At 41.4% G+C, this 19761-nt stretch overlaps 1 protein-coding gene across 10 annotated transcripts in view; it reads right to left on the minus strand.

The window, feature by feature from the left end:
• The window catches only part of meis2a (Meis homeobox 2a), a 149432-nt gene that overhangs the window by 116333 nt on the left and 13338 nt on the right, over positions 1 to 19761 (minus strand). The gene's annotated exons all lie outside the window — the stretch shown is intronic.

A 19761-nucleotide genomic window follows, 5' to 3' on the forward strand; every position in this document is an offset into this window, starting at 1 on the left:
CCAGTATTCCTTAAGAGTGTTCACTGCTTGGGGCGTGTAAATAAGAAATTATCCTTGCTGACTAACATGGCTAATACCTCCTCTGGGGTAATCAAAAATTATTAGATGCTTGCTTCCAATAAACACTGGGGCTCGTGGCGTTAACCGCCGCCGAATCACTCACCTCCCTCTTGCTCCCCAATAGCCATAAAATGAGTGAACAAAAGTGATCAGGTGTGGAAAAAGCACTCTGGCTATGTAGAAACTGAGACTACAGGACTTCTATTATGCCTAAAAAAGCAGCCGTTGGCTTTAAGAGTCATTAAAGCATGTACCAGAGCGGGAATCGGACTAGAAAATAAGCTTATCTTGCATAATGCCCTCAAAAGCTTTGCATAAACGTGAAAGAAGTGCGCGTGAAAATCAGCACCAGAGAGGAAGAACTGGGATTGTAACTGACTTCCTTTGCCACCCTCCCATTCTCTTGGATGGTGGCGGTGCGGTAAAAGCGCTACCTGTAGGGTATAGCTGCGCCGCTCGCGTCCAAACGAGCTTTTTGTGTGTAAATCCTCATTTACACGCAAGCAAGCCACACAGAAAGCGAACAAGCTACAGCCGACCCCGCTAAGCCACTCCGCTCCATCGCTCGCTGCCTTTTGGGAGGGACGGTCGCTGTGAAGTGGGGTTCGGACATTAGGGGGAGGAGAATTGGGAGGGTGGGAGTGGTGGTGGAGATTAAAGAGCCAAGGGAGAGGGAAGAAAGGAAAGAAAGTGAAAGAGTGCAAGGCCCATTGGTCAAATACAAAGGTGGAGAGAGGGAAGGGACATTTGAAGTCAGGGTTAAACTTCAAGTAAGCGCACCTTAGACGGGCCAAAGCTGACAGTCGGGGATATTTAGGTGGGGGGGCTGCAGGTGCGCCTTTGAGAAGCTTCGCCTCCACAAACTCTCTCTGATCTTAAATACAACTCGGGGTCAGATGCAAAACAAACCGGTGTCATCTTGCTGCCTCTGTGTTGCATCCTCTGTCTATTAAACACGCATGCTTACCCTCACCGGAAAACCCCCCCAACACACACAAATACACACACGCACTGCCTGACAAAGAGCAAACAAATCTGGTGAAGACGAGAGCAATTGGATTATCACCTCTTAAGGGTGATTCCTTGGCTGACCCTGCCTTCAGGCGAGCCGGCCTGCTGAAACAAGACAGAAAACTTCCCAGGAAAAAAAAACACACTCTGCCTTTAAAGTACAACGGCGTTAATGGACGTGGAAATACCCTTTGGGGCACATGCTCAAATCCCTTTTAGCCATATTACATCAGACCCTGTGTGCACTCATCATCGCCACATGCGCTGGAATAATCCACCCGGGAAGGTGGGTGTGTAAACGTCTAATCAGGTGAGACGACAACACTGCTGTCCGGGTTTATTTCTGTTCCACTTTAATGACGATTTCAGATTCCTTTCTTTTTCCTCAGTTTGTTCGAAGATAACCTTCTTCAATTACTACTCAGTTAGAGACAGAAAAAGAAAGTACCTCCATTAAAGGGGTCATATTATACTGAACCATTTCTACCGTTTACATTTAAGTACAGTTCAAGTTTAATATTAAGCATCCTTAAAGGGATCTATGTGTCTATCTATCTATCTATAGACAGAAGCCCTTGGGTTTTGGCCTTCTTGTTAGAGCATCTGCCTCCTATGGCTAAGGTCATGTGATCCAGTCCAGTGAGCAACAGTTGCAACTCACTTACACTCAGTGGATTCCAGTACATTACATATAAAATACACTCATCTGCCACTTTATTAGGTACACCTTGGTAGTACCGGGTTGAGCCCTCAGAGCTGTCTTAATGTTTTGTGGCATAGATTCAACAAGGTGTTAGGAGCAGTCCTCAGAGATGTTGGTCCATAATGACATGATAGCATGGCACAGTCGTCTATTCAACCAGTCCGCCCATTATCTTCTGACCTCTGACATCACCATGCCATTTTCGTCCATACAACTGTCACTCACTGGATATCTTCTCTTTTTTGGATGATTTTCTCTAAAGCCTAGAGATGGTTGTGCATGAAAATCCCAGTAGATTGGCAGTTGCTGAAATACTCAGACCAGCCCGTCTGGCACCAACAACCATGCCATGTTCAAAGATACTTAAATCCCCTTTCTTCCCTATTCTGATGCTTGGTTTGAACTTCGCCAAGTCATCTTCACCATGTCTAGATACTTAAATACATTGAGTTGCTGCCATGTGTTTGGCTGATTAGCTGTTTGTGTTAACATGTTATGGGACACATGTACCTAATAAAGTAGCCAGTGAGTGTATGTCATAAATGACATGGAAACTGGGGGTGGTATAGAATGAAATCAGTCAGAGAATAATGGTAGTGGTGACAAACTGAGCCAGAAAACATGCGGAAGGACACTGGAAAGCAAATGTTAATTTTCTAGTGGGGTTATGTTCAGGCTACAGGGGGCTAAAGCACAATAGCCCCTATGTTCGAGCCACTTTTGTCACAAAGGCACACAAAAAACTTTTAGTAAGCAGGCAATAGTATGATTTTAAACAAGCCTTATTTGCATGTCAATAATTTTATATTTAACAAAGATAGAAAACGGTGCAGCCACAATGCCCTGTGCACACCTGATCCCATCAACTCTCAGAGGTTAAGTAGAGTGAGTCCTGATTAAAGGTATAGTGCCACTGGAATTTTTTAAGATTTAAGTCATAAAAGGAATTTTCTTTGGCACCACTATCATTTTATTCCTTAGCATTTAGATAAGAGATTCATAATATGATATTGCAATATGATAAAAATTCATGCTATCTGGAAAAAAATTGAATTTCAACCCCTGAGGTACATAAATTCAAGGTATCAGATGCTATGACCAACATTTGGTAGATTTGGAACTGATTTACAGGAAATCTTATGAATATTAACATAAGATGGATCATAGGTAATCTCAAAACCTCATGCATGCGCACACGCGCTTCCTCCTGTAGTTAGTCTGCATGACGGCGACTATATGGACATTTACACTGAAAAAAGAGAATGTTTGAACCAAAAAGTGTTACAATTTGTAAAAACCTGAATGAATTAAGTTGTTTGAACTTAAGTTTGTAAGTTAGAGTTGATTTAACTTTCAAACTTAAGTTCAAACAACTTAATTCATTCAGGTTTTTACAAACTGTAACACTTTTTTAAGTTGGTTCAAACATTCTCTTTTTTCAGTGTACTATTAAAATGAGCTGTAATTTTGCAACATGTTACAAAAATAAACCAACACTGTAATACTTTAATTTCCATAGAAACTAAAATTTCTCAGTTTTGTGAAATTTGAAAGGCCCTTTGGCTTTAATACTTGGCCAGAACATTATTTAGGAATATCAGGACCTGAACATGTGTTTCTCCATGTATGACTGGACTGGACTACAGGGTCCGCTGTGTTGACACAGAGCAACTGGGGGCATCTAAAAGAATAAAAATACAAATATCAAAAGATAGTGGAATATAAATCAATCCTGAGGTTGTAATCTTAGACAGATCATGTTTTTGGAACCTTCAATTACTTTATTTTATTTATTTATTTATTTTATTTTACAAATGGTGTTTTTCAGACACATGACTTATATTATCTGGCTGAAAACAAATGACCCCTTTGAGCTTTGAATTAATGGTACCAAAAAAAGTCTCCTGAGCTGCTGTCAGAATAATCAAGGTAATTTTTTCCCCATGTTCTCCAAACATTAGTTTGCACATTAAGCTGATCCAGTTAACGTGCCTTTTCTCCTGTGTTGGACTCTTGAACCAGAGTGTCTGGACTGGGTTTGGTTGTAACGGGGACCTGTTCTTGATTATGAACCAGAGGGACCAGACCTGAGCCAAAGTCCAGGAAGAAGGGAGAAGGAGATTGAGAAAGCGGGAGAACATGCAGCATTAGAGCAGGAGTGGGAAAGAGGAGAATGGAGTGCAGTGTGAATGGAAGGGCACTGAGTGGTGTTGATATTGTGGGTAGAGGACAATGTTCCTGGAAGCGCAGTTGAATTTACTGGCAGCTGTCAAACCTTTTACAGCACTTTTTCCTTACACCGTTTTCATTTGTTTTCCTCCCATGAACTACAGAGTTGAAGAACATAACATGGGGACAGAGGAAAGACAGAGTGACAGAAAAAAGAAAAGAGGGCCAGATGGAAGCAAGCAAGCAAGGAAGGAAGGAAGGAAGGAAGGAAGGATGAATGGAAGGAGCTGTGGGAGCTGATCATTCTCTTTAATCACATTTTGGATGAGGGCCAGGTTGTCTGTAATACTGAGACAGACAGGGGTGAAGGAGGGAGGAAGACAGGGGTACAGAGAGGAGAGAAATGGAGAAATAAATGGAAAGAGAGAAAGAGAGGATGAGTTTGAGGGCAGAGCCCCTTGAACCAAGTTGAAGTGCAGCAGCGCTTAAGCAAGTGTACATGTATGCCCACGTGTGTGTGTGTGTGTGTGTGCGCGCGCACGAGAGCGAGAGTGACAGCCATTCCCGTAAATGCCCGCAAATGCTGAATCCAGCAAGAATCTAGTGTTAGAGCAGAGCCAGTGAGAGATCCATTTTAAAACTATGTGCATTAACTATACTTTTCCCCATAGATTAAGCACTCCACATGAATAATTTAGCCTCTCTTATGCTAATGGGATCATGAAAGTACCCCCTCCGTACCGTGTTTGCTCCCTTCCACAGCAACTCTTCTCAGCTTTCAACAAAGGCCCTGCCCCTTCCCAACAAACCACTACACACACACACACACACACACACACACACACACACACACACACACACACACACACACACACACACACACGTCATCATTCATCTGTTTTCATAACAGACACCTGACTACCTGACTATCATTGGGCTGACATGTAGTAACAGGGCTAAAATTGCACATCAACTTACTGAGAAATATTGTAAAGTAGTTGTTTAAACTGGTACAAAGTTGTTTTGTTTTCTGCTTAAATGTGAATCACATATCCTGGACTGAACATACATGACAGCTTCACTCAGTTTGAGGAAGTGATTTGTGACTCCTGACCCAGACTACTACTCTTGAAATAAATATATTTCACTGACTACGTTTACATGGCGTTAATATTCGGGTTAAGGTCAATATTCCGGTTTCTGAATCATTAGGAATAACCCGTTTACATGCTTAAGCAGACAGAGTTACTCCTGTATACATGGTCACTGGTATCATTTGGAATATCCCCATCTAAACAGCAACACATGGACAACGTCGAGACGCACGGAGAACTTCAAGACGCAAATATGCGTCATTTCCGTTTCTTCTTCCTCTTTCTACCATCAATAAAAGACATTATATTCATGTCTTTCACGATACTAATGAAGTATTTGGTTTCCTCCTCGCTCCAAAAGTGTGGTGCTGTGCTGCCGCGTCTGGATTTCCCCGTGCTTGTTTACCTCTGCTTCTGTGGTGTCCGGTGGGTTGCACGCGCTGCATACAAGTAGTTGCCGTACTCAAAAGACCAAGATTCCTTGCAGATAGGACATGCGCAGAACACAAAATAATGTTCCTTTCTATGGGGATATTCCGATGCGCGTTTATATGACCTGATATTCGGGTTAGAAAAGGAGTAACCCAGGGGTCATATTCGGGTTTTTAAAAACCCGAATATGAGCATATTCGGGTTTTTGCAGGTGTTTACATGGCCGTGCGCAACCAGGTTATTGCTAATATTCTGGTTATGAAAGGGTTATTGGCTGCATGTAAATGTAGTCACTGTTTCACAAGCCAATATATGTCATGACGTGTCTCAAAAACAGATATTATCTGCAAAAGATTAAAAAAATAAATGATTTTCCAGAGTATGACCCCTTAAGAGCTGGCTACACTTGCATTTTTGCAGCTAAATTTTAGAACAGATTACGAACCCGGATTAAATAGTCAGTAATGTAATAAGTATTTAGCATTAGTGACTTTTGACACATTTGTGTGAATGTCTGAACACAAGCTTGTTTCTTGTTGTTGTCGTCTCACGCGACTGAAGTAATCTATGGCTAAAATGGAGAGGCTATTTTATCAACTAGCCATGTCATATAGCCAAATAGAGTTGTTCTGCCTGAATCTACTTTCTTCAAAAAACAGATTGTTGTGTTTTGTCATCAGTTCTGAGACAAGACTGGATTTTGAATTTATGTATAACTGGTAACTTCTTATCCAGATAGCAATTGAGATAGCTACCGAGCCTTGCTTCTCCCTAAAATAGCTCACAAACTAGCTAACTTGGTTAGTTAGCATGTAACTGAAGCTTTTGTTTGGTCAAATAATGTATTCCGCAGAAATGTGTTTATAGGTACAGTCGGACATCCGGGTCCCTGATGCGCGCGCACATAGCAACACGCATAGTAACTAGCGAGCCACTGAAAAGAAACTGCTGTCATGCTCAATTCCTACTTGACGACCATCACACTCGCAGCGTTCTGCCGTGGCTTTTTCTACTTAATATCCACCAGTTTTCATGGAGAATACCACGATCGTGTGTTGCAGTTGGCTGTACCAACCATGATATGTTAAAAGATCAAAAAGTGGGTTTTTTTCGAGCTCCCAAAGCACCACATTCTGCTTCTCTCCTCATTCTGTTCGGCTCGCAGTAACGCATTCTTTCTTCAGCTGTGAGTTCTCCGCTCTCAGGTGTTCCAACTCTTCCTTTTAGGACCTGTTCCATGTTAACGTAATCATGTGACATTGGACAAGGTGAGTCCTCATGGTCACTCAGGTCAGCTGGAGGCAGGAACTCTCTGGGTGAGGTTACTGCTGTAGCAGGTTCACCAAGAAGGGCAGCTGCAGGAGGTGAGCCAAAATAAAGCTTTGACTTCACCCTTAATGGCCTGGGGCGTGGCTGGTCGAGATGCTTCACATTTCTGCTTTGGCTGCGGCCGTGGCGTTCCACGGCCTTTGAAGCACTATTCCTGCGTCCTTCCTCCATTCTCTGTGAAAACTAGTGTACGCGTATATTAAGTAGAAAAAAATGTGGCAGAATGATGCGAACGCGATGGACATCAAGTAGGAAATGAACGCGACAGCGGTTTGTTTTCAGCGGCTCGCTGGTTAATATGCGTGTTGCTATCTGCGTGCACATCAGGGACCCGGATGTCCAACCGTACCTATGCCATTTGGCATGACCAAATCGGCAGGCATTTGCGAATAAACAGCAGTAAAGACGACTATATCAACAATGGTTGTGAGTGTGTGTACAGTTTGTTTTCAGCGGCGACCCAAAATGGCAACCGTAACTACGTGGAAGTGACGTAAGCCCGACCGTACCTATTAGGTAAGAAACAGACTACCACCCAGTTAAACATTTTAATAAAAACTATAAATTTAGCTACACACTGGTAATACAATAACCCTTGAAACCCAAGTTTCTTGTTCTACTAAAACAAAAATGTTTGCTCAAGTATTACGTGAAGATATTTTGCCATTGTGAACGCTAACAAAATTGGCTGACCACAGGCTGTCTTGCTGTTCTTGACATTTCTGGCATTAGACATAAACAGTTTGAAAAATGGAGAGGCTATCTCATTAGCTAGTCAAAGCGCAGAACTCTAAATACAGTATTGCTCTGCTGAATGCAAGAAGTTAAAAAACAGTTTGATGCAATTTGCAGTCAGTAACTTGTGACACAAAACTCAAATGTGTGTATTCGTCAAGTAGTCGTAAACATATTTTCCAGATAGCAATTTAACTACGTACATAGCCAAACCGTTTTGCTAGAATAGCTCACGAAGTGAGAAGGGTCTGGCTATAGAGCGTGGAGATAGTGAAGCTCAAATGTAGACTTTCAACACGTGACCTACTGTATAGTAACCCAAGCCTAAACTGTAACCTGATTAACTGTTGGAACAAACAAAAAACAATCTGGCTCAGTGTGTAGCATGAGTGAAAGTCATATTTTTCCATAATCGATTCCTAACAGTAACCCAGTTCAATGGTGTTACAAGAAAAAAACACCTTTAAGGTTACGTGTTTTTGGTCTAAAGTGGAGCTCGAAGTTCACTGTCAGGGCTAGTTAGCATGTAGTTAGCATGTTAGCAGCTGAGCCAGCTACGTAACCAAGCCTTCTTTCTATAATAGTTCACAAAGTGAGAAAGACCTGGCTGTAGAAAGTGGAAATAATGGAGCTCCATGCTAGACCATAAACGTGATCACCAATAGCCCCAACCCAAACTGTAACCCAATTAATCGGTGAAAAACAAACAAACAAAAAACCTTGAATGTGGCTCAGAGTAGAAGTCACATTTTTCCATAACCAAATCCTAACCGTAACCCAATTCACTGCTACTAAAAAAAAAAAAAAAAAAAAAATCTGAAAAACACACTCAAGGTCATGTGTTTCAGGTCTAGAGTGGAGTGGCAATTCGGCTATCATGGCTAGTTAGCATGTACCTCAAGCTTGTTTTCAAGCAAAGAGTGCATTTTGCTAATATTCGTTATGTATATCAGGTACCAACAGGGCACTACACAGATAGTGATTAAAAATACAACTGAGCATTGCATTGCTTAAACCTCTGACATTAGCTGTTTTTCCTTTGAGGATTAGCTCCACAATAGCTATCGATACAACTGAAAACCATTGCTACATATCCAAAGTTATCGTTCTGCCAATTCTGATGGACTACTCTAATAAAATTTGCTTTACTGATCCCATTTGCTTCACGTTTGTTTATCTCTTTGTTTTCCTTTCAGAAATGAAGCAGACATATCCTTCTTTAGCCATTTTACTATGCTTACTGCATTCCCCAGAAAAAAAAACAAAAAACAAGCGTGCACAGACATTAAGTACACACTTGCTGTTGCCGTGTGTTGTGGCGAGGCGGGGGCACTGTGTAAAAATTATCAGTTCTCCAACAGCTGGGAGTGAGAGCCATGAAACAGCAGGGCTTGGGTCTGCTTTATTGTTTATCTGTTGTTTATGGGCCAGTGTTCAGCTTTAATTACTACACTAAATTAAACTCTAACAGGCACTTAGAGGAAAGCGGCTAACACACAGCCACGCACATGCATGCCCACTCACACAAACACAGTATATTTTCAGTGCACAGACACATCTCACTGGTCACTCCAGAAGTGGCAAATAGGCTACAAATAAGCAACAAGACTTCTGTCTCCTGTTGTGGATAAGTTGCTTTTTTACTCTTTAATTTTAGTGTCTTCTTGAGCCTCAAGTGGAGCCTTATCCATCTACACTACAAACTTGAAAAAGTTAGCAGAACTAAAAAGAAAGAAAGAAAAAAGATTTAACTGTTTTTTTTTTTTTTAAAGGCTTATGTACTCAAAAAAGTAAACATATGAGTAATTATACATATTTATATACAGACAGATTTATGACAGATGATCTAGGCTTTTTGGTTTTGGTTTGGATCATCTAGGCTTTTTGGCTGTTGAGAAATAAAATTAAAGAGGTGTTTTTCTGGCCATGTTTTCCTTGACCTTGGCTTGTGAAGAAACCGCTCCAAAATCCTATCACCTCTACACATCTATTCAAGTAATAGTCCTATTAAATTTGAGGGAACTCTGTCCAGCTGATTTTGAGTTATCTTGTCCACAGTCACACACACGCCACTCAAAACAATAGTCTGCTTCACCAAAGCACAGGGTACTAAAATTAGTTATTAAATTAGCTATAAATTTACAGTTAATTCAACATACAGTATTCAAATTAATAGAACCCACCAGTTTTAGGTATAAAAATAACACAATTTTCAAACAATACTAAAGGCAGAACAGCAAATTCAAGAGCACAGTGGGGTTTAGTGACTTTTTTTGCAGACATTTTGACAAACAGAGCAGTACAGTGGATTAGTGGTTAGCACTGTTGCCTCACAGCAAGAAAGTCACTGGGTCGATTCCCACCTGTGGGCTTTCTTTGTGGAGTTTCCATGTTGACCCTGTGTTTGCGTGGGTTCCCTCCATGGGCTCGGGCTTCTTCCCACATCCAAAGACATGCAGGTTGAGTGGATTGAAAACTTTAAATTGTCCGTAGATGGCCTTCAGACCAGAGGATCCTCGGTTCAAACCCCAGCCAGACCGGAAAATCACTAAGGACCCTTGGGCAAGGTCCTTAATCCCCTAGTTGCTCCCAGTGTGTAGTGAGCGCCTTGCATGGCGATGTGTGAATGTGAATGGGTGAATGTGAGGCATAATTGTAAAGCGTTTTGAGCTTCTGATGCAGATGGAAAAGCACTACAGTCCATTTATGTGCGTATGAGTGTGAATGTTTTGTCTGTCTATATGTGGCCCTGTGCCAGACCTGTGTCCTGTTCAGGGTGTACCCCGCCTCACGCCCTATGACTGCTGCGATAGGCTTCAGCCCCCGTGACCCTTAATTGGAGTAAGCGGGTAGAGAAAATGGATGGAGGGACTTTGACAAACATCAGTACCTGTATAGTTTCAGAATAACACACTGTGCCATCTGGACTTGCTATCCCAAACCAGTGTCATTTCTTCCCACTGTCCTATTTGTCGTTTGTTTCTAGCATATACACCAACCTGAGTTTGCCTCAACAAACCAAAAAAGAAATTAACATGTAATGAAGTCCTTAATTAAGAGCCAGGTATTGACAGACATTCAATAATTACGTTTTAACCTGGGCCAGTTTGGTGACAGACTGGGTCAGTCGCTGACTCAGTACCTGACTGCTTCCTTGTTTGTGCAACATACTTCAATATTTTTGACATTACATTATTATGCTCATTTAAGTTCAGTCAGTTATGACGCAGGCAACAAAAATCTGCTCAGACTCCACTCACCCACCGTCCTCAGAGTATGAACTTCTCCCTTCAGGAAGAAGATTTCGTATACCAAAGTGTAAAACAAATCATCTCAAATTATCATTTGTTCCAGTTTCTATCAAACTGCTAAACAATGCAAGTAACTAGTGCAATAAACTTCAGCACTTTAGCATCTGGCACTTTTCTCAACACTTTAAATAGTTGAATGTCTCTGTGTTGTCATTGTAATGTATTTCCTGATTTTAGTCTAGATTTTAATTCTTGTGTTTTATGTGATTTGTGTCCTTTTGTAAATTGTTCTCTGCCCTGTGTAGCGATAATGTAGTACAACACCTAAGACAAATTTCCCTCATGGGACAATAAAGTTGACCTTGACCTAAGTTGATTTAAATCAAATTAACCAAGCTCATTTATTTAAAGTAAGTTTGGAGAGCTGAGAGAATTTAAGTTCTAAAAACTTATTTTTCAGTACATGGGCTCAAGATATTCAGTCACCTTTTCAATTTTGCAATCTGTGTTCTATTTTGATACGTAGAAATGGTGTGGTCCATCTTTTTTTTTTATCTGAGATAAAAACACATTTAACTGGTACAGTATTGACTTGGAATGCAAACACCGTTAAGGGCTAACTGGCTCAGCCCAGTCTCATGCTTTTTTTTAAATGATACCATCATGAAATGCATCACATTTTTGTGACATGGTCAGCTTTCATTCACTATTTGTAACTATAACCATAATCCCAACACCCACCATGTCACCCTAAATTTAATGATACATCACGAAAAAAAAAAAAATTCTTGATACCGAAACAGTATCACAAAGTAATAGATTAAATCGCTCCATAATTTCTAAAAATATAGAGCACAGGGTGAAAAGTGATGAATATTCCCTTTAACTGACTACTTCAGTTTTTAAGCTCATAACTCAAAAAACATAACGCAATGCTAAAATACCCTCGGCCGTATGAGCATTGTGTTCTTTATAATTTGCAGATGTTTAATTAATTATTAAGATCTTATTATCTTACATACAATTTGTACATGTTCAATAAAGCCCCCCATCAATCCATCACTCAAAAACAATATTTACATTTTAACGGCATCTGCAGGAGGTCTTGCGTGTGCATGTACGTGAGCTTTTGACAAGAGTGAAAGTTGTAGATCACCCCCTGTGCATTTGCATGTATTAATGAGACAAATTCAACTCCATTTACAGTTTTAGAGTATCCCAGAATTCTTTGCACTCTGTGGAGGGAGGCTTGATAATGGCTCAACTTAATGCTAACTTTAACATTGAAAATGCCATAGACATGCTAACACATTAGCATCGGCCCGGTTTTTAAGTTATAAAATACATCTATCAACTGTTTCAGAAGACCATAACAGGTCGGTTTAACATAAAAAAGGTCAATGTTACTCACAAACATATGCTCTTTAGGGTTTTAGCAGGGAAAAATTAAGATCAAGTGAAATAAAACAAAGAACCAACGAAACAGCAGATCAAAGATCGAAGCACTGCTTCATTGGTTCAAGGTTCAAAACGGTTGATTATACAGACCCGCTGCAGGGTCTGTAATCAATGTTGAGAAATTCTCATTTTCCTGACAAACACCCCCAAAAACAACAGCCACTCGGAAGGACCGATAAGGGGATCGTTAAGCAAAAAGGCTATTGATGTCGATGGATTGAATCATTTCTTAAGGATACCCGAAAAAGTGTTCCCGACACGCAACCCTAACAGCAACACGCTTTTTTTTTAATTATAAAACTCACATTAAAGACTCACTATTATCTTAGTTAAACACCTAAATACATATTTTGGTTGAACTCACCTCCATAATGACGCAATGTTGCAAACAAGTTGCCACAAAGGCTTGTTTACACTGACAACAAAATCTTGGCCTCCCCAGTGAGAGCGTGATTACGCGAGAGATTTGACACCGTAAAGGCGTCAATAGGAAGTTAGCTTTGAGTTAGCGAAAATTAGCGTGCACGCTAATGCTGCAAAATGTCTTGTAAATTACTCCAGAGGTGTTATCAGGTTACAAAAAAGCATTTTCAGTTTTAGAAGTGTTTATTTTACATAATATATGACAAAGAGCAAACAAAACTGAGTTTTGCAGCTATCTGCCAGCCTGTGACGTCACCAAGCTAATGTTCACGAAATGTCTTGTAAATAAGTTCAGAGGTGTTATTAGTTTCCAAAAACAGTGTTTTCAGTCTTAGAAGTGATTTTTTTAACACTAGCTTTTACGTAATATATAAAAAGAGACATGTATATGAACACACAAAACAAAGCGGTTTTGGAGAGGCCAGCCTCTGACATCGCGGTGCGGCTCTACTCTGATTGGCTGTCACTCCCACCACTCAAAAACAAAGCATTGAAACAGAATGTGACTTTTAACCTCTTAAAATACGTCAAGGTTGGCCATCTTTGAACTTGTCCAAGCTCTGTGTCCCAAGAATGTTCTCTGTGAATTTCAAGACTGTGGCAGTAATAGGACTGGAGTTATGCTGAGCACAGACAGATGGACAAAGGGACAGACGGACGCAAAGCCTTCGCAATACCAGATGGCCATATTTGATGGCCTCGGATAATAACAAAAAATGTCAAATTTAACTGTGTGTTTTTCTTTGTTCTGCCAACTTATTCCAGTTTATATAAGAGAACTTTAGTGTGTATTACAAAACATCTAAAAATAAGCAAAGATAAATGTCCAGAAAATGCCAGACGTGGTGCACAATGGGAGTTGCTACAGTGTAGGGAGTCGTGTCCTCATCCCCCGCAGTGATTTCAACCACAGAGTGGGCCCCTTGGTCAGGGCCGTGGAGGCTCACCACAACCCTGCACATGCTCACGCACACTCACACACTCACACACACAGATGCACCATAACACCATCGAGCACAGCGCGCTCCCTTGGAGCCGAACACTCAATCGCTCCCTCTCTGTCTCTCCATCTCCGCCTCTCTGGGTCTCTCTGGGGAGTCTCTCTATCCGCAGAGCATGGCGATTGTTCAATTGCTGAGAAAATGTACAAAATGCTTCTCCACTCTTCTGTTGAGCCTTTTCCATCTACAGTTGAATGGGGGGAACAGTGCGCTCACTACTCAACATGTCAACGTGGATTTGGTCTTCATGCATAACTAATAATTACAAGTGCGGACTGAAGCCGAGACATGGCCCACACACACACACGCGCATGCATGCACGCACATTCAGTCAAAAACCCAAAACATTATCTACCATGCTGAATAAGTGTTGCGGATTTATTCTACCAGAATGCGTGCGTTTGACTGCGCCGTGTGCTGGTGTGGGTAAATGCGTCGTGCATTTCATCACACTGCTCCATCACACTTTGGATATTTAATATATTACAGACACCTGCTTGGAAACGAGCGTTGTCTTAGGGCATGCACATTCATCAAGTTTAACTCCCTGCAACTGATGTGTCTGATGTTTCTAGATAAGCTTGGGAGCCTTCCAAAGGCCTGTTAATCATAATGATGTGCGGGCAGAGCCAATGAAGTTATTGTGTGTTACCTTGTGAACCGTCTCCCTTTAATCGCTGATATTTGTTTATCAAGCCAGAACACGGGGAGTCGCTGCCTCGGTGTCAGCAGGTGAGAGTGCAGAATTTGACCCGAGGTTGATTCTTATTCATACATTTATTTTAAACCGACTCTTAGGAAAGAAGGATCTTTTACTGAAATCCTTGGCTTTTGCGTCAAAAACTTCCTGGCAATTTTTACTGACAGCTACGAGCACATTTCACCTTGCTTTACTGCTTAACAATAAATTATTCTGCAGGAGGGGCAACACATATTTGCTCACTTGTTAAATTGTTTTTTGGCCCGGGTTCAAAGCAACGCTCAGTGCAGAGATGCCAGCTCGAGACTGTGGATATGAATTCTGCTTGTTTTACTATTTGAGTCCTGTATATCAACATACACAGAGCCATGAGCAAGTGTTTAATTTATTATCTCACAAGGAATGAACTTTTAAATTTTTGTGGGGTTTATTTGCTGTTATAACAGCTTCTCTGTTATCTTAAAACACATAATCAATGCAGTGGCCCTATTTCAAATAAATGTTTTTGGGCTGAAAGCTACATGCTGGCGAAGTGGCTGTACTGCACTTGCTTCCAAAACAGAAGGTTCCCAGTACAGTACCACCCCTGCCAATTCTCTATATGATGTTGAGTTGTGACAGGAAGTGCGTCCTGGCATAAAACGCCAAATTAAAATACAGATCCATATTGGATCCACTTGACACAGGGACAAAAGAAATTACTTAATTTTTTGGGACGAAAGAGACACACCTTTCAAAATGTTTTTTCTTCTTGGCATGCGATGCGAAAAAATGCTCCCGCTCTCCCTCTCTGTCTCACTCTCACTCTGCGGGCATCTCACTCCTTCTTTCTCTTCTTTACCCTTCTCAGCTGATCCACATCTTCACCCCTTTTAACAGGGGCCAAGCTGTTAAAGACCCCATTACTGAAGTGAAGCGCACATTTCACATTTTCTCTGTGGACTTGAGACTGTGGACTACAAATTTCATGTGGAAATGTATTGAGATAGGAGGTGAGTTCATGCGTGGAGTGAAGTAGAGGAGGGAAGGCTGGGTAGGTGGGGGGTGGGGGGGTGGGGGTGAGGGTCGGGGAGGGTAGGCTCTGTCAGAATAGAAGGGCTAGAGTCGGGAGTCAGCGAACGCTTCAAGCGTTAACGTAATTGCAAGAATGTGAAAAATGAGGCGACGGGGCTCCAGAGCGGAGCGAAAGGTCAGAGCATGCCTCACACAAAACAACTGGCTGGAGGACGGCCTCATTAGACCATTAAATCAGCAGCCCTCGCTCTCTTTTCCTTTTGCTGTTTTCTCGCTCTGCCTGTTCCATCACTTCGGCTGCTCATCGACTTTTCCCTTGTGTTTTTTTTTTCTTTGAAATCTTTGTCTCTCACTCTCTCCTAAATTGTCTATTTGTTTATTTATTTACTGCAGCAGAACCTCTATCTAGCCGACCTCGACTCAGGTCCAGCCCTGGCCTTGATCTGGACCGGGTCTGTGTTGGCCCAGTGCACGATGTTGTACCGTAACTCTCTTTGGCCCGTATTGATCGGCTGTTACTGGATACGGTGGGGAGAGGAGTCGATAAGTGCTCTGTGGATTACAGGTCACTTGTACTTATGTGTGTAAGATAATCAATAAGCAGTGCATTTCTTTCTCTCTCACCCCCCCATCCATCGTTTACTCTTCCAATCTTTGCCTCAAATGCTACTCACCGCTGTGAGGATGCTGCAAAACTCTATCAGTGCTCTTTTCAAATCCACCATGATGGTATTTTTTTTTCTTCCATACTCTGAAGCAGAAAATCTAACACATTTTCAGATCACTTTTTGTAACTGTACTTCTAATCTGAAAGGGCAACAAAAAAAGGGCATTAACCGTACAGAATAAGGGTTCTACAGAAAGTTCTCAGCCTCATCAACAGAATGCCACAGAAGGATGATAGTTATTAAACTGTCTTTCTGCACAGTTCTCTCTAACTTGAATGCACTTGGTTCACAGAGGTTCATGCATTGATATCTCTCTCATTGCATTCCGAGCTTCCAATTATGTCTGAACTGAAATTGGTTCTACAAGTAAGACTTTTAGTTTGGGAAACAAACAGAAGTCAGGCATTTCCAAGAGCTCAAACAGCTCAAAACAACAGTTGGTAGCTTTTGGCGCCTTTGCTGTGGTGGACTGGAGCTTTAGCCCCATTTACATCATGTAAATTTTTACAACCCTCAGTCTGGAGAGAGCACAGTTTGGTGCAAACATGCTCAGTGCAAATGGTTTGAATGCAATCAGCATGTTGCCAAATCCAAATGAGCTGTAACTCCTCAATGTGATGATGCTTTGTCCTGGAAAAAAATGTGTCATGGGTGAAAACATAGTACCAGAAATTAAACCAATCAAATTTGGCACGCCTCCTGAGAGTGCTGTGTTTCTGCAAATTTGTAATATGGATCTTGCACTGTGGAAATGCATTTGGACATGCTGCTGGGAATCTCACAAGGGTGGCACATCTGGAGTAAGTTGATGAAACATCCTCCTAAGGTCATGTGACTACCAAAGGGACTTACATTGGTTGGATTAGGTTAGTTGTAGGGCTGTACCTTAATCAAGCACAAAATATATCAAGGAAAATTCCTTCATGCGTCTCCTGCTTCATGGTTTCAGCACTAACAATATTATTAGCTTACTAAATTGTCACCACATTGAACATAATTGTGAGCCAACATGGTTTGGTGAGGAGACTTGTGCCCTGATTAAGATCATATGGTGAACAGAACCTGTGCAGCGACACCATCCTTACTGTTATGCACATGCACATTGTCTCCCCACAAACCCGCAAAGTTGCCACCATGGCAATTAGCACGCTCAGGTCACTTCATCCACCACATACTGTAAATGCACTTATGCCACTTGCATTCCAGATGGGCTCAGCCCGCATCAAGCATGAAACATTTACAGCAAGTCTTGTCTTTTGAAGAGCCTCAATGAAAAATAAATAATGACAAACATTTGAATTCTTATGAGGATGTCCATATATCATCAGGTTAGGTCAGGTATGGGAGCATGCACTTGTGCTGCAAATCACTGCATCAACTAGATTACGGAACCCTCTTGAGTCCTGGATGGCAATCACGCAGGCACTCGCCTCTCAAAAGCATCATTTATGTGCTATGGCCAGGTGAACATGGACATTCCCTTGGCCTTCTCCAGCTGCTGGGATCCTCAACACTGAGACCCCCGTGTGCTTGGTCATGCACAGAGAAATTTGCCACATGGGTAAATGCAAGTGATACTCCTCATCCAAGTCTCAATAAGCAACTGCTTACTTGACAAAAAAAGTCATCCCAACAGTACCCAAGGATCCTGCAAAGACACCTAGCGCCAAAGACATCCAATCTTTGCCTTAGGTCGTCCAAGTCTTACAGTCATACTCTAAGACAGGAACCACCAGGATGCTAAAGACTGAGCCCTTCATTCTCCTGCAAAGAGATCAGCATCACGAAACATCTCTCATTCTCAAATGCTGAAGACCCAGAGACATGAACCCCATGACTGAGGTAAGTGAACATCTCTGCGAGTTCAATACTTTCACTGCATACACATAAACATCTGATGGCCAAGTCTATGAAGTCATTGAAAGCCTGAGTCTTAGTCTAGATCCAGGAAAATCACAAACCCATTTCTCACTTAACTCTTCCAATGCTGCAATCAGAGTATCAATAGATGCCATTCAGTTACTTTAAATATATGTTTGACTATACAGTCAAACCTGCAAATATAAGTTTTTCCCTTTTAGTCCATGGGCCAAGCAGGTTTTTGGCACCACTTAAGGTGACTAAACAACACTTAGAATCCAGCCTCTGTGTATCATGGCCTACACAAAATTGTATGATAGCAATCTCAGGGTGGTAGCTGTAGCCAGGTAGGGGTCAGTGAAGAATTACACAGAGGTCAAACTTTAAAAATGCTCCAATCATGTTGAAAACTATATCATTCATATTACTTGTCTGGTCATAACGGTTCCAAAAAGGTATAGTTTGGACTATCTGTGATTGAGTGTTTTGGAGTTCTGGGGTAAAAACAGCAAAAATTGTGACAAAGGTCAGTTTCAGTTTGTACAGGGGTCAAAAGTTAAAGTTGCTCCAATTTCAATACAGAATGATGCAAATTATCGGTTGAAATAAAAGGATTAATAAATGGAATAGTTTTGACTGTGTTGAATGTTTGGTCTCCAAGGTAAAGGTCAAACAAGGTCAACATCTATTGGATTTTATGACATGTGACATATATTACCCTGTAACATGATAACTAAGCATGACAGATGGTGCAAACTATTCCTTTTTAGAACTCTATTAACCCAAACAATAATTTGCATCATTTTTTTACTGAATTTTAGCAACTTTAACTTTTGACCCCTGTACAAACTGAAACTGACCTTTGTCACCATTTTTGCTGTTTTTCCCCATAACCCCAGAACATTCCATCATAGATACTACAAACTATGCTTTTTTGGAATTGTTATGATCAGACAAATAATATGATATTTTTTTCAATGTGATTGGAGCATTTTAAAATTTTGACCTCTATGTAATTCTTCATTGACCCCAACCTGGCTACAGCTCCCACCCTGGGATGGCTATCATACATTTTTGTGTAGGCCATGGTACACTGAGGCTGGATTCTAAGTGTCGTTTAGTCACCTTCAGTGGTACAGATTAGGTCAAAATTGATGACTAGCTCATGGACTATCTGTTTGTAGGCGAGGCTGTGAACCTTCTGAAGGCTCCTCATATGTCACATTATAATAATATATTACGCCGTTAGACTCATACAGTCAGGCAGACACATCTTATAGTTATGCTGTGGCCTAGCTGTCATTGTTTTCTCTTTCCCAGCTGGCCTGAGAACAGTCTGTGATCCAAATCGTCCTGACAAAGCCAACCACAGATCCGCCGCGGCCCTCAGTCTGTGGTTGGTAATGGGTGAGAAGCTACAAATGCTGTTTCTGACTGGAGATGATTTAAAGAGCCCCACCACAGAGCACACACATCCCATCGACATATTTGATCACATATTGGCAAAACGATAGTCATGAATGAACACAACAAGCAGCTCCAGTTGAGTGCACGCACATGCGAGCGCGCGCGCGCGTGTGTGTGTAGGCAGCGTGATGAAATTTCATGCAAAACCCTGGACACTGCCAAAGGGTGTGCACGGATACACAAACAAACACTGCTGCCATTGAAGGGAAGTATCAGCGCATTCAAAACAAGAGAAAAACGTACAAGAAAAGGCCTACAGCCCATTTTATGCTCTGCTAATTCACGCAGCAGTTGTAAATATTAAGCTGTTTCTTTTTTTTTCCCCTCCTCATAATGTACAGATGTATAGGCTCACAACTAAATTAAAATAAGAGCATCTGCTTTTG

This window comes from Thalassophryne amazonica, chromosome 19 (assembly GCF_902500255.1).
Source record: "Thalassophryne amazonica chromosome 19, fThaAma1.1, whole genome shotgun sequence".
Classification (NCBI taxonomy): Eukaryota; Metazoa; Chordata; class Actinopteri; order Batrachoidiformes; family Batrachoididae; genus Thalassophryne; species Thalassophryne amazonica.